Here is a 7,885-nt window from a genome sequence, read left to right as displayed (position 1 = left end):
TACACAATGGAATACTATGTAGCTGTTAGAAAAGATGAAATCATGAAATTTGCATATAAGTGGATCAGCATGGAAAGTATCATGTTAAGTGAAATGAGTCCGAAAGAAAGAGACATACATAGACAGATCGCACTCATCTGTGGAATATAAAATAACAGAGTGGGAGACTAACACCCAAGAGTAGTAGAGATAAGGATCAGGAGGTCTGCCCCTCAGCTTAGAAACTGGCCTCACATGCTGGGGAAAAAGACAACTCAGATAAAAAAGGGAACACTAAGTAAAGGATGTTGGGAGGACCCATTCAGGTTGGAAGATGCGAGCTCAAAGTAGACTATAGACCAAACATGAAAGCCTCTCAGTACCTCTATTGCAGGCCGCAACACCCAAAAGGAGAGAGAACAAAAGGGAATGCCCTGCCACAGAGGCAGGGCGGGGTAGTGGGGGATGGGGTGAGGGTGGTGAGAGGGATACTGGGATCATTGGTAGAGGAGAATGGGCACTGGTGGAGGGATGGGTAAATGATCACTGCATAAGTGAAATGCAAATACAAAAGTCCATAAGCTTGTAACTGTACATCACAGTGATTCTCTAATAAAAAATTGAAAAAAAAGTTAAAAAGGGAAACATTTAATCAATGTTTATTATAATGTACATATCCTTATATAGGAGATGCATGCAATATATTATAATATGTGCAGAAAAATTGCATAGCTTATATCTAATGAAACTAAAATATTATTTCAAGGAGAAAGTATATTTTAAGATAAAAAAAAACTGTCATTGAGAGGGCAGAAGATGTGGCTCAGTAATAGCATGCGTGCTTGCATGCTGCAGGTCCTCAGTTTTACCCCCAGCACTGCAAACAAAAAAAGAAAAACAAAACAAAAAGGACTTGATGAAAATGAGGTCTTAAATCAGGATAGAATTAGAAAATACACTTGTTTTTTTTTTTAATTCACACTGTATTTTAGTTCAATTTTCTCTGTAAGGAATAAATAGTATCCTGTCTGTAAATGATTGGGAGTTGCTCTGCACCCTTGGGTCAGTCCATTCCTATGCCTCTGGAGTATACTTTCTACTGTAATAAAGATCATTCAGCATTTAAATTTCTTTACAAAGAGCAAAGTTACAATACTACATCAATTTATTTATTTTTGTTATTATTTAATTTAGTTATTATTATTTTAATTTTTGTTTTGTTTTGGTTTGGGGCCATACCAATCGGCTCTCAGGGACTACGTCTGACTGTTTACCTGGTGATTACTCCTGGCAGTACTCAGGATGCCATATGGTATGCAGGGGATTGATGAGTCCAAGGCAATGACCTATGCTCTGTACTACCACTCCAGATCCAGTTTTTCACTTTTATTGTAGTTTAGGTAACATGGTTACAATAATCTTGACATTCATGTTTTTAATAAACAAAGTTACTTTACTTTCAATGTGTCCAACAATCTCCACTACTGTTCCCCCTGCCTTTTAAAATAATACTTGTGATACGGCTACATCTACCATCAGTGTGCCAGGATTGTAGTCACCATTATCCTAAGGTTCTATCCTTCCCTCCCAGCCCCCCAGCACTGTCAAATATGTATTGTATTACTCTAACTCAGCTGCTGAAAATATATTTAAAGAACTAAAGGACCCCACAGACCAAGAAATAAAGGGAAAATGAGAATAATATCTTGTTAAATACAGAATATCAATGAAAAGACGTAATTATAAAAAGGAATCAAATAGAAATTCTGGAATTAAAGGGTAAAAAGGACCAAATTGAAAAGAAAAATTCTCTAAAGAGGTTTAATATTAGATTTGAGTAGGCAGAGGAATCTGTTAACTTGGTAAGTCAACTAAAATTCTCTAATCTAAGAAGCTGAAATATGAAATTATAAGGAGAAAAAAAAAGGTTTGTAAGACTTGTAAGACACCATTAATTAGTGAGGTATATATATGCAGTTAGAGTATCAGAAGGAATGGAAAGCATTGAAATAGGGAAGAGAGGATATTTCAACAAACACTCGTCAAAAAAAAACACAATTGGGGGTTGGGGAGCAAGATGATCAAATGTAGGGATCCCCAAAACATTCTCTCTCAGTAAAAGCTATGGAGGAATAGACTGAATATAGACCCCACCTGAGTTCTGTCAGAGTAAGTCTCTGGAGCTGGCACCTACCTGAAGGAGAGCTCAGAGGAATAGAAATTGCAAATAGTGAAGAGATGAGAAGGGAAGCCTGACTCTCACAGAGTCAGAGTTGGGCAACCTCCCCACATCCCCCTATTTTTCTAGGAGACTGGTAGTCATGCCCACGAACTGTCTCTGGTGCCATATAGTTGGTGGTTGGGAAAATTGTAAATAATAGTGGGGGGAAGGTGTAATGGTGGTGTTGGAATGTTGAATGTAATAAATCATCGTGAACATCACTAACTGGCCATGATCCAGAGACTCATAAATAACTCTCAAAAGAGATCAACAAGCTGCAGAGATGTTTCTGATCCCAAAGTTACCATCCAGTTAAAAATTAACTCCCAGCTGATCACCCCGTTCAAAATTTTAGAATTCCTGAAATGACATCTCAAACTCTACATCACTGATATACCAGGAGTAGCACACCACATTGGATGAGATGTAACATAGAAGGCAAACAATCTCAATTAAGAAAATATTAGCACTCAAGGCTCAACCTGTAACAACATGTTAATAATCCACTTATACAGGGACTTAATGGCTCCAGGATGAGATATACAAACTTCACACACTCTCTTCTAAGGAAACATTTTCTGATCATTTCTAGAGAATTATTCATAACAAGCAATATAAAATAAATTATTTAGTGCTTACTATTGGGGCAGGCTTGGTTGGTGGTTGGGAAAGTTGGAAGTAAACCTGTAGCAACATGTTAATAACCCACTTACCACAAGGACTTAATGGCTCCAGGGTGAGATACAACAATCTTCACACACTTTCTTCTAAGGAAAACTTTTGTGATCATTTTTAGAGAATTATTCATAACAAGCAATACACAATAAATTATTTAGGGCTTGCTATTGGGCTGGCTGGGTGGTGCTTGGGAAAACTGGAAATAATGGTAGTGGGAAAGTATAATGGTGGTGGGATTGTTGTTGGAATAATGAATGTAATAAATCATCATGAACAACTTTATAAAAATAAAACGTTTAAAAAAGAAAGAAAGAAAAGGGGGCCCTGAGAGGCTGAAACTTTGACCAGGGATGACCCGGGTTTATTACCCCCTGGAATCCTATATGGTCCCCCAAGCATAGGTAGTAGTGATCCCTGAGCCCAGAGTCAGGAGTAAGTACCTTAGCATCACCAGGTGTGGCCCCCAAATAAAACAAAACCCTCAAAAGAAAAAAGTAATGAAAGAAGCCAGCAGGAATTCTGTTATCTGCTTAAATACTGTTTTTTTTCTATTCTGGTATATCCATTGTCTCTTTTTCATTTTATAAGAATTTCAAATTCAGAATATGCTTTACTTTCTGGTGAATTCCCTTTAAATAAGAAAGTGTCTGAGGTAGTATATATTCCAAGCAATCAGACCAACTCAGTTTAGATAATAATTTTATGTTACTCATACTGGATGTTTGAAAGCTATAAAGCTCATGCAACACTGCTAGTATAAAACTTCAAAATAGATATTTATGCTATAAAGATGGCAAAGAGTTTGACGATACAAGTGTCAAAGGATTGGTTTTACACATTGGGTACTAAGCACTTAAGACCTGGTTTCTGAAAATCATGATCATTCATGTTGACATTTATAATGCATGTACCTTACTCATCAGAATTACATTCATAAGACACAATCTGACCTTCCTGTGCAGAAAAAAGGAAAGATTTAATGTGAAAAAGCCAAAATAAGGCTTAAATGGTTAAAATAGAGGGGTCTGATTATAGGTATTTAAAACACAAAGTTTAGATTCTCTTCACAGAGAAAAGTTGGTCCTTACCAGCTGTATTTTTCCATGCTCTTTTTCTGCTTTTATGGAAAGCAACTCCTTTGTTTCCATTCCAGAATGTTTAAATAGACGACAGCTATATTTCGAGAGACAATTAGAAACTCTAAGCCCTACAAAAGGTTAAAAAAATAAAAAGATCTTCAAAATTAATCCTCTTAATTTTCCTTCATGTTAGAGTGTGAACGGGGAACAAGTAAACCTGTATGGAAAATTGGAGCCTGATTTCTACTTCTGATTCTGCCACAAACTTGTTACATAAATGCTTGGGCACATTACTAACTTCTCAGGAAGGCAACAGACTAGACAAGAATGAGCTTCACTCTGAGACTGAACACTTTATAATGGTACATTTCTACAGTTTGAAGTAAAATCTTTATTCCGCATGGAAGAAACCTGAAATCTAAATTTTATATAGATCCTCACATTAAAATTTATTTTGCTGCCACTTATTGTGTTTTCAAATCATGATTCTCAAATTTCCTTGTAACGGAATCAACTGACATGTTTAGAAAGTTTTAAGTTCTTGAGCCTGGATCCAAGTCCATTAAATCAAAATCTTTAGGATGGGATCTAATGTACATCACAGTGACTATGTCAGTCACACTATATTTTGTACTTTGAAAGTAGTTAATATTATAGATCTTATAAGTTTTCACCACACACAAATGGTAGTTCTATGAGGTAACTGAATATGTTAAATTTATTTTACTAAGAAAATCATTTCACAACATGTATACATATAGCACATCATCATTGTATACCTTAAACTTATTAAATTTTTATGTTAATTAGAGCTCAAGAAAGCTGGGAAGAGTTTTGAATTGTGATCATATTCTTAGAAATAAAAGTTTAGAATGCAAAGAGGAAAAGAATGCAAAGAACATATATATACATATATACATATATATACATATATTCTATAATGACCCCTATTTCTTCTGAAGCTGGAATCCTGAAAATCCAAGAATAAACTAGCAAAGAAAGGAAAAAGCAGGGAAGGAAGAGTGACAGTATAATAGTGGTAATTGCTACCTAGCTTTGGATGAAGAGGAAAGAGGGGTAGAGGAAAGAAGGAAGGAATCTAGATAGAGAGGGTGCCATGGAGAACGTGTCTTTCTAAACACTGCTCACACTGGCTTTGTGTTTGAATAGACTGAAATCAAGCATTGTTTGTGAGAACTGCTTCTATAAAATGTGCCACGATCATGGGCCCCAATGGGTTTCTAGTTTTTGTTCTCCTCACTAATCAAAAGCAAAGTAGAATTAATACATAAAAAATGACTTCTTCAAGAAGCAGAGGGAAAATTGAAGTAAATGATACTAATTCAGATTTCTGGAGATATTTTAATGAGTATTAATAGACATATTAGAAAATTAAATATATTATTTCTATTCTTGTCATTTTAATTTTAATTTTACTTATTCTCTCATGAGGATTATTTGTTATTCTAGAGTAACTAGATTAAATAAGCATGATTTTGTACCTTGATTTTATATTTCTATAGTAAGAGGCTATTAAAATATGACAAGATTGCTTCTAGCACATAAACACTTATATACAAAATAGAAAAATAATAGAAAAACTCATTGTATAGTTTTTTTAACTTCAGGGAGTTTTGAGATTGAGCTTCAGGTAATACAACTCATACCTAAGCAAGACAAATATCCTATGTGCAAGGACACTGAACTGCCCAAGGCCTTTGGCAGAGCTCAAATCTCCATTTTGTTTTACTGGAGAGTGATCAGCTCAAAGAGGTACTCTGACTTGAATCTTAAAAGAACAAAAGACTGGTGAGTATTCCCCAGAATGGTGCAGCATTGCAAAAGAAGGTCCTGCAGTCTAGAAAGAGCTTTTGACTAAGAGAAGCAACATGTTAGCCACTTTTCTGTTTTCGCTTTATAGAGAGGATTTCTAAAATTATGGCAAGCAGATTTCATGGTGACTTAGCTCTACTAAAATAGAATAAAGATGTGGATAGAACTGGGGAGGGGAAGTGGGAATATAAGAGTCCACAACTACAGAATTGATTAACATTCAATCATGTCATTCAAAAGTGGATTTCATATCTCTTATCCATAACTTTCTAACCAAATGAATAACTTGCATTTTTTCTCTACTTAATTTTCTCTTTATAATATTTATGTCTATTTTATATATTTATTATTACCACTTCATTTGAATGTACTCACCAGGTAGGCATAAATTTCTGTTCACTGTCCACCGCTATTGCCCCAGAAGAGTTTCTTACTATAGATTAATTATTACATTCTTGTTGAATGAGTATTACTTCTACATTTACTACACTTAGTGCATTTAGTAGTAACTGGTATATTTTGTACAGTTTTATAATATGACCCCAAATATTTAGGAAAATGAGCCTCAGAATATTTACATAGTTAGTTATTTCTGGCATTAAGATTCAGTTGAGGTAGTTTAGTCTTTGAGAACTTCTGTGTTGGAGTTGAGCTATCTTAGTTTGAATCCTGGTCCTGCAACTTTCCTGTGAAATCTCTAGCAAATTATTTAACCTCTCTGTGCCTAAATTTCTTCCCCTTTGAAAGGTGACAATAGAATAGTGCCTCTTAATCTCAGAAGTAACTAAAGGGTCTGAAATGCAGTTTTCAGCACAGTACTTGTGAATGTTTGTGTGGCTATTTTCCTGTGAACACAAGAGTCATATTTTCATAAAATAGTGCTTTCACTCACTCATGAGCATATGATAACAAGGTACTGAAAGAAGCTATTTGCTGCAATGTTAAACGCATTTACTCTATGTCTCTTTACAGAGTAAGGCTGCTAACCCAGGGTGTGTAGCCTCTGGTCCTTCCTGCTACTATAGCAGCCTTTCTGTGGTCTCTTTCTGTAATCCCAATTCAAAAAAGTGGGGCCCAGCCTCCCTTCCACCATGCATCTGCCCTACATAAACGAAGTATCTGCACACTGAGCTGGGCAAGATCCAGGCACTGAGTACCTCCAAGAAGCTCTCAGCTGTGGTCCATGATGAACAGCAACCAAAATTTGTGTTCTTGAGTTAAATCCGAACTTTCTCCTGGAATGTGTAGCCACATGACCATTTTGAAAATGAAAAGATAAGATTTGAGGATAGGAACATAAAAGGGAAATTTTTTTTACAATAAAGTCCAGGTCATAACAACATAATAATAATCACTATTATTTATTAAATATTTTAACATTGATTCAGTCTTCTATTGACCAATACATCTACCCATCAATCTATTCTACCATAATTGCATGATCCTATCTATTAAGAATTTATTTATCTGTGGTTATTTGAAACAACAGAACATTAAGCACACATACAGCAAATACTTTGTGCCAGGTACCATTCTAAGCACTGAGAGAAAGTTTCCTGTCATAGATGTGTATGCACACCAAGGTGTTTACTGCTATGTTAAGAATTATTTTTTAGAATTTCAAATGCAGAAACACACTTTAATGGATAGTTCATGTTACTGTTATTGTTCTTATTTATACTGACTGATTTCTATAAATTCTACACACTCATTTCCTTCATGCTGGAGTTTCAGTCCATCATAATGGGTCTAATATAATAAAATAGTAGTAAGAAAATGCAACCCAACTGTTCCAGTCAAGATATCTTTAAACCCTCCTACTGCCCTAAACTATTCATTTTATATTTCTCAATATAAAGTCTGGGCTGGAGCGATAGCACAGCGGTAGTGCTTTGCCTTGCATGTGGCCTACCTGGGTTCGATTTCTCTGCCCCTCTGGACAGCCTGGCAAGCTACTGAGAGTATCTCGCCCCCACAGCAGAGCCAGGCAAGCTACCCATGGCATATTCGATATGCCAAAAACAGTAACAATATGTCACATGGAAACATTACTGATGCCCGCTCGAGCAAATCGATGAGCAATGGGATGACAGTG

This window comes from Sorex araneus, chromosome 4, assembly GCF_027595985.1.
Source record: "Sorex araneus isolate mSorAra2 chromosome 4, mSorAra2.pri, whole genome shotgun sequence".
Classification (NCBI taxonomy): Eukaryota; Metazoa; Chordata; class Mammalia; order Eulipotyphla; family Soricidae; genus Sorex; species Sorex araneus.
The sequence above is the reverse complement of the archived record's forward strand: the minus strand, read 5'-3'. Positions refer to the sequence as shown.